This window comes from Cynara cardunculus (assembly GCF_001531365.2).
Source record: "Cynara cardunculus var. scolymus isolate 2C chromosome LG 2, CcrdV1, whole genome shotgun sequence".
NCBI classification, from domain to species: domain Eukaryota; kingdom Viridiplantae; phylum Streptophyta; class Magnoliopsida; order Asterales; family Asteraceae; genus Cynara; species Cynara cardunculus.
The window spans coordinates 11,004,348-11,012,375 of NC_037529.1; the positions used below are offsets into that span (position 1 = coordinate 11,004,348).

The 8,028-nt window shown below is 37.9% G+C and overlaps 1 long non-coding RNA gene across 4 annotated transcripts in view; it reads left to right on the top strand.

The window, feature by feature from the left end:
• LOC112506708 overlaps positions 1-8,022 on the top strand; it is a 16,561-nt gene extending 8,539 nt beyond the window's left edge. For 3 of the 4 annotated variants that reach the window (XR_003068480.1, XR_003068483.1, XR_003068481.1), the window contains 3 exons: positions 4,384-4,501; positions 4,946-5,369; positions 5,623-8,022. This is a non-coding gene — a long non-coding RNA (uncharacterized LOC112506708). The remainder of the gene's footprint in view (positions 1-4,383; positions 4,502-4,945; positions 5,370-5,622) is intronic. The other variant, XR_003068482.1, reaches the window with a different exon arrangement.
• Positions 8,023-8,028: the final 6 nt, after the last annotated feature.

Sequence of the window (8,028 nt, forward strand, 5' to 3'; positions counted from 1 at the left end):
TGAACGGTTTTTCATGAAGTATAACCAAGTAGTTCGAGAATAATCATCTACAAACGTAACAAAATACTTAAAACCAAACTTAGACGTTACAGGACATGGGCCCAGACATCAGAATGTACTAATTGAAATGGGGACGCAACCTGCTTATTGACTCTAGGACTTAAGTGAACACGTTGATGTTTGGCAAACTGACATGACTCACATTGTATATACTGTAAATGGGAAAATTCAGGACACAACTTCTTGAGACTCTGTAAGGAAGAATGACCTAGTCGATAATGAACTTCAAAAGGAGATGATGAACTAGAACTTGCCAAGGAATATGGTTTGGGTGGTTCAAATATGTATAGGCCATCTGACTCCCGTCCTCTACCAATAATTATCTTAGTCTGCAAATCCTGAAAGACACAATGATCAGGAAAGAATGAGACACTACAATTCAAAGTGCGAGTAATTTTGCTCACAGACAGTAAGTCAAAAGAAAATTTTGGTAGGCTCAAGACTGAGGATAACGAGACAGATGGGGACAATTTAACAGTGCCAGACCCAATTATTTGGGAGACAGATCCATCAGCTACTGTGACTTGATCTGAGGATGCATGTTTATTGAAATTTAGGAGAAGGTTGGAATTACCAGTCATATGGTCTGAGGCACCTGAATCAATGACCCATTTGGAGGAGGATGATACAAAGCATTTGCCAGAGTTACCTGTCTCAGCAAACATAACAGTGGAAGCAGCGGGGTGCTCATTTACCAGACGAGTACTACCGGAGGTTTTATCATCAGTGTTTATCATATTAATCAAATCAGAAACGAACACCCAAGGGACAGATTATCAAAGGAAACCAGACTAAACATATAGCAATTAACAGAGTTTGACCAAATAGATGAGATCAGATCTGTTGCGAGTAGACAACAACAAAATTAGACCAAAAAGATGTCGGAAAACAAACCAGATGGGGATTCCGACCAGAACCCTAAAAGTCGAAGGTCGTCGGAGGCCGGAAAAGGGCTCGTGACGGTGGCGGACTAGGGTTCCGGCAACGGCGGGGGTTCCGGCGTGAACAGTAACTCCGATGTGAACAGTAACTCCGAAATAAATCTCCTTATGAAGCCTTACATGGTATCACACCTTTTTACGATCTTCTAAAAGTATGGGGATGTGTGTTTTGTTCTACTCCAACCTCATGAGCCTACCAAACTTGGTCCTCGTTCTCGCGTTTGTTGCTTCCTTGGTTACGATATCGAACATAAAGGACATCGATGTTGGGATCCAGTCTGTCACGTATATCTCATCGTGTCATATTCTAGGAAGATCAAATGTCCTCCTCTGTTTCAAAATTCAAAGTTCAATCCGACTCTGCCTCCTCCTTTCTTCATGGACATCTCTATTCCTTTATCAGTTGATTCACCATTATTTCCTACACCATCCAACATAGATAAGACCATCACTCACTCTTTTGATCCCTCATACCCGTCTGAATTATCTGAGTTACCTAGGACATTTGTCCAACCTCTACTCTTATTCCACCTTCTATGTCCAATCCTGATCCGTCTGTAAGTCCTGAGGGTCCAACTACAGCTCCTTTGGACATGCGTCGTTCTCATCGGGTAAGGCAAGTCCCTAATCACCTTTATGATTATAGTTATTCCACTTTATTCACATCTCACTCTCTTACTTCCTAAAGGGAAGCCTCTACCGATCCTCTTTGGCAGCAAACTATGTCGGAAGAACTGCAGGCACTTGACAAAGCTCTTACTTGGAGAATTGTCCCTCTACCTTCCGATCAAGGAATCATTGTCTCGAAATGGGTGTACAAGATCGAAACCAAATCAGATGGATCCATAGATCGTTTTAAAGTCTGACTAGTCGCCAAGGGGTGTAGTCAAGAGTATGGGATTGATTATGAAGAGACATTTGCACCCATTGCAGAGTCACTTCCGTTTGCAGTTTTATTGCCATTGTTTCTGCTCGCAAATGTCCACTTTTTTAGATGAATATCAAGAATGCTTTTTTGAATGGAGATCTTTCTGAAGTTGTGTATATGAAGCCCCCTCCTGGGTTCCTCATTCCCCTAATCATGTGTCACCTCCGTAAGGCTCTCTATGAGCTTAAGCAAGTATCCTAGGCATGGTTTGAGAAGTTCATTACTACTATTTGCTCACTAGGGTTTTCCGCTAGCAATTATGACTCCAGTTTTTTTGTTACCAAATCTACTGATGCAAGTACTATTCTTCTCTTCTTATATGTTGATGATATGATCATTATAGGAAGTGTTTACATGGTATTGATGATTTAAAAGAGTCTCTATATCAACACTTTAAGATGAAAGATTTGGAACCGCTTCATTGCTTTCTTGGCCTCGAGGTTTTGACTGGTATCTATTTGTGTCGAGCTAAGTATGCCTCTGATTTCATCTCTCGTGTAAGTATCACTGACAAGAGGATTTCTTCTACACCTCTTGAGCTCAATTTCCGGCTCACACCCGGTGATGGCTCTCCTCTCCCAGATCCTACATTATATCACCAGTTAGTTGGTTATCTTGTCTATTTGACTATGACATGACCTGATCCAACCGTTGATGATCATGTCGTTAGTCAATTCATGGCAGCTCCACGCACTTCTCATTATGCTGCGGTTTTGAGAATTCTGAGGTAGATCAAAGGTACCATGTTTCACGGCCTACACTTCTCATCATCATCGCTTATTCTTCATGCCTTTTCTGATGTTGATTAGGATGGTAATGTCACTGATCGCCGGTCAACCATCGGTTACTATTTCTTCCTTGGTGATTCTCTTATTTTTTGGTACAGCAAGAAGTAGTCTCTTACTGCTCTTGCTGACACCACACAGGAATACTATGGTTATGATGGCTCTTATCGGGTATGGGTGCGCCTCGGTCATCTCCTACTGTTATCAGATGTGACAATCGCGGTTTTATTCACATTGCTCACAATGATGTGTTTCATGAGCGCACTAAACATATTGATATTGACCGTCATTTCACTCGTCAACATGTAGTCAGCAATATTGTTCGCCTTCTTCAAGTCCCCTCCAATGACCAAACCGCGGGTGTCTTCACCAAAGCTCTTCTCCCTGGTCTCTTCTCAAGTGCCGTTCATGAACTCAGGTTGATTTCTCGTGATCCACCTTGAGTTTGAGGTGGGTGTTAGCTATATATGTAAATATCCATAGTTCAGGACCGTTCTTGTTATTAGCCTATTGTTAATAGGCTTTATATAGTTTTCTCTTTCTTTTTTCTCATTAAGAGTAGACCTAGACTTCTTCACGCTTACTGTATCTTCACCTTTAATATTCAAAACACAGGTAATGGGTTTCACCTTTAACGTCCAACAATAAATTATCAATGCTAACAATCCACAATACATTCAACAAGTAAAGAGGGATAGAGCGACACTGGGATATTTACGGGAAAACCCAAATCGAGAAAAACCACGAGCGGAGGATGCCGAGAACTGATTCACTGTATCGAATTATGCGTACAATCTTGAAGAATGATGAACACTGGTGATTACTAATAGATACTATAGAAAGGTATGATACTCTAGATACCAAAAAAGGACCCCTAAAATGGAAATGGAACCTGTTTGGGGCGTTGTATGACCTGGAAATGACTTCAGGTCGCATGCTACAGCTCGTCCAGTTCCAACAATATTAGCTCCATGCAAGATAGACAACTCACAGACCCAACTTGCTAATCAGATTAAGTTAAATCAATTCACATCTTACTTGCATCTCCAAGTCAGAAAGATCTGTATCGTAAGGTTTCCTCAGCACCGTCAGCTTGCCCATGCAGCTTGAAGTCGAGCCTAGAGCAAGTAACATGGAGGATTTAAGGCACACAAGTCTACAAGATAGGAAACAAGACCCTCTATGTTAATCTTGACTGATCTCCAATTACAGGTCTGTTCTAGGTGGTGTTTTAGTTTTCAGCGTTTTCTGTTCATGCCGACGCTAGACCATCTCACACGTTTTCGCATGTGATTATCTACCGTGCCAACCTTGTCTCATATATCTGTCATTTTCTTTGTTGTGAGAAACATGACTACCTCAAAAGCAAGGGGAAACTGCATCTTTGTCTCTTCTTTTTTGATGATCCTAGTTATAGACTTTTGATTGTATATAGAATGTCATATACTGTTAATATTACTTGATAATTTGTTAATCTATTCGTATCAATAATTTCTTAAATTTGTGCTATTGATTGTTACCACAGATGTTAAGATGATGTAATGCATTCAATGTTTTAAATACATGGGCCTCTATGCCATTTTCAATAACTCTTTCGATGCTTGGTCCATTTCACTCGAGTTGTGTAAAATAATGTCTATTGACGGCCAAAGACTTTTCTATTGAGTAGGTCCTGATGCAAGCTTTTGGAAGCAACAGTTCCTTATCTAAATGCACTTAAAAAGTTGCAGTAAAGACCACATAACGAAGTTGGCGACAAGAGAACCGTAAGGTAGCTGAAATATGAGGTAATTATTCATACTGTAAGCCATTTAATATCATGTCTACATCTTAATTAAATATGTGGTATGAAGGGAAATTAATGATTTCTGATTTTATTGGTGTTGTTTGTCTGATTGTCTGTTTCCCTTCACATACAATTAGTAATGCTGATATCCAAACAGCTTAATCATGTATACATGGTAGTTGGTTTGATTTGTTGTGGATTAATGTTTATATGATTCTCTTAGATCTGCATTGTTTCTTACGGAATCGAGGAGGGAGAATTACATAAATATCATAGCTTATGGGAACATTGGATGAGGGGTATGACCAGGCCCGGCCCTTGGCACGTGCAGCCCGTGCGGCCGCACAGGGCATCAAAGCCCAAAGGGGCATCAAATTTTTTATATAGACTATATTATTAGTTTTTACTTTTTGGCCTTTTAACTCTTTGGATTTAAAAATTACAGACTTGGGCTTTAAAACTTAAACAAGCCCAAAACCAAGATTGAATTGGACTACTGGACCCCTCATTTGACGGTCGATGCCTTTGACGTTCACCATCGCCGCTGCGCTTGCTGTTCGCACAATCGGTCAATCGCACTTCCCCAATCCCCATTCGATTAATCGATTCTTTTGAGTTTGCCTAACGAGCGAGACGTTCCGATTCCAGAGGCATAGGCGCATAGCCGCAGGGGATTACTTAGGCAACGGTAAGGCAAGGCAACGGTAACTTCTCTATTCTCTAACGGGCAAGGGCGCAAGGCAAGGGCAACGGTTGTGACGCTATGTTTATGGCCTTGAATCGAGGAGTTGACGCGACCGATGATTGGTTACTGCCGAGTGTCGACTGCCATCTGTTCGTCGTGCTCGAGAGTGGTAACTCAGTAACTGGTAAGTCCCCTTCCTACTCTCCACTATATATACATGTATACTAGAGTCTCAAAGTCTCACTTTCCCACATTCTATGATTCTAAGTTCTAAACATATTATTAGATGTTTCATGTTTGAGCATATGTATATGTACCACAGTACCAGATTGTTAGATACTTAGATTTAATGATTAATGATTTGTTTATCAAATCTTAATCCTTCAATTCATTCTTCAAATTTGAAATCTAGATTAATAGTAGATACAATCATACAGCTAATTGGAGGCTTGGATTTTGCCATTTTGGAATTGGAAGTCCGAAGTTGTCAAGTTGGGACTGTTGAACAAGTCTGGATTGGAATTTGGAAGCAGGGCCAAGTCTTCAAGAATGAGTCTTCAAGTTGGAAAGGAAACATGAGCTTAATCCAGGTTCTATCATTCTATGCTTGTTGCTTACTTGCTTGACTATTGCTTGGATATTTGTTGCTTGTTTTTCATAAGATATTAGACATGTTTCCTAGATCACAACCATCAGGTGCACAAAATAGAAAAAGAAAGAAAAGACAACAAGAAATTGCCCAATCTTTACAGGGATCGTTAAATCGATATTTTGTTAGGCATGAAAATGTGTCTGAAAATCCCATTGAAAATGTGCCTGAAAATCCCATTGGAAATGTTTCTGAAAATCCCACTGAAAATGTTTTTGAAAATCCCACTGAGAATGTTTCTGAAAATCCCAATGATTTTGTTGAAAATATTRAAAATYTGTGTACTAATGAAGTTGGGGACGATGAAAATCCATGTAATGATGAAGTTMCTTTGAATATTTTTGATCCAAGGGTTTGGGATGATTTAGATTCAAAAATGAAAGATTTAGTTGCTGAAAAAGGGCCTATAAGGGAAACCAACATCAACTTTCCAAATGATAAAATAGGTAGACACTTTTCTTGTGAACATTATGTCCGTAATTTACGAAATGGTGATTCTTATGATAGAAAATGGTTTGTTTATTCAAAAGAGTTGGATAAAGTTTTTTGTTGTAAGATATTGAAAACTGCTTGGTCTAGAAGTCAATTAGCTACCGAAGGGATAAATGATTGGAGACATTTAGGTGAAACATTAAGTTTGCATGAAAATAGTTCTGAGCATATGATTAACTTGAGAACTTGGACTTAGTTGCGAGTGAGATTGAATAAAAATCAAACAATTGATAAAGAATTACAAGAATTGATTAAGAAAGATACAGATCATTGGAAAGAAGTTTTGATTAGAATAATTGCTATTGTGAAGTGTCTAGCACAATATAATTTGGCTTTTCGTGGATCAAATGAAAAAATTTATCAAAATTCTAATGGGAATTTTTTGGGTATACTTCAAATGATTGCGGAGTTTGATCCTGTCATGAAACAACATTTTCGGCTAATTAAAGACAAAGAAACTCATTATCATTATCTTAGCCATAAAATTCAAAATGAACTGATTCAATTGTTGGCATCTGAAGTTAAGAGTGTGATTATTAAAAAAATCAAAGAGGCAAAGTATTTTTTCCGTAATTCTTGATTGCACTCCTGATGCAAGTCACAAGGAACAAATGACTTTGATTATTAGATGTGTTGATATGTCGTGTGCTCCCATAAGTGTAGAAGAGTTCTTCTTAGAATTTTTGGTTGTAGAGGATACATCTGGTTTAGGTCTCTTCACTGTGTTACAAAATGTTTTAAAATCTCTAGATTTAAACATTAATTGTGTGCAAGGACAAGGTTATGATAATGGATCTAATATGAAAGGAAAACTCCAAGATGTTCAAAAAAGATTGCTTGATGTAAATCCTAGAGCATTTTATATGTCATGTGGTTGCCATAGTTTTAACTTAGTTTTGTGTGATATGGCAAATTCTTGTCATAAAGCAAAAACTTTTTTTTGGAACATGTCAAACAATATACAATGTGTTTGCTAATTCTACTAAGCGATGTAATGTTTTACTTGAGTTTATTGATGATCTACACGTTGGGAAAGTCATATAGAAAGTGTTAAAGCTATAAAAAGTCAATTTGCTCAAATAAGGGAAGCTTTGTTGAAATTATCTCAAGTTAGTGATGATGGAAAATTATGTAGAGATGTTGAATCTTTGGTAAATGGTGAACTTTCAAGTTTTGAATTTATTGTCAGTTTGGTTATTTGGCATGAAATTTTGTATATAATCAATTTAGTTAGCAAAAAGTTACAATCTAAAGATATGCTACTTGATGTTGCGGTAAAAAATTTAGAGGTATTGGTTTGTTATTTTGAGAAGTATAGGGAGACTGGGCTTACTTTTGCCATTATTGAAGCTAAACATATTGCAAATGAAATTGGAATTGAGCCTGAATTTTCGATAAAACGTTCTTATTTTAGAAAAAAACAGTTTGATGAGATTCCAAATACGGAAAGAGAACAACAATCTGCTCAAGAAACATTTAGAACTGATTATTTTCTCGTTTTGGTTGATATGGCTTTATCTCAATTGAAGACTAGATTTGAGCAAATGAAAATTTTGAATCGATTTTTGGTTTTTTGTTTGATGGGTCGAGGTTGGTTCATTTTAAATGATGAAGAATTGAAAAACTCTTGTATGAATCTTGAAGTTGCATTAACAAATGGTGATGATTGTGATATTGATGGGAAATATTTGTTTATGGAATT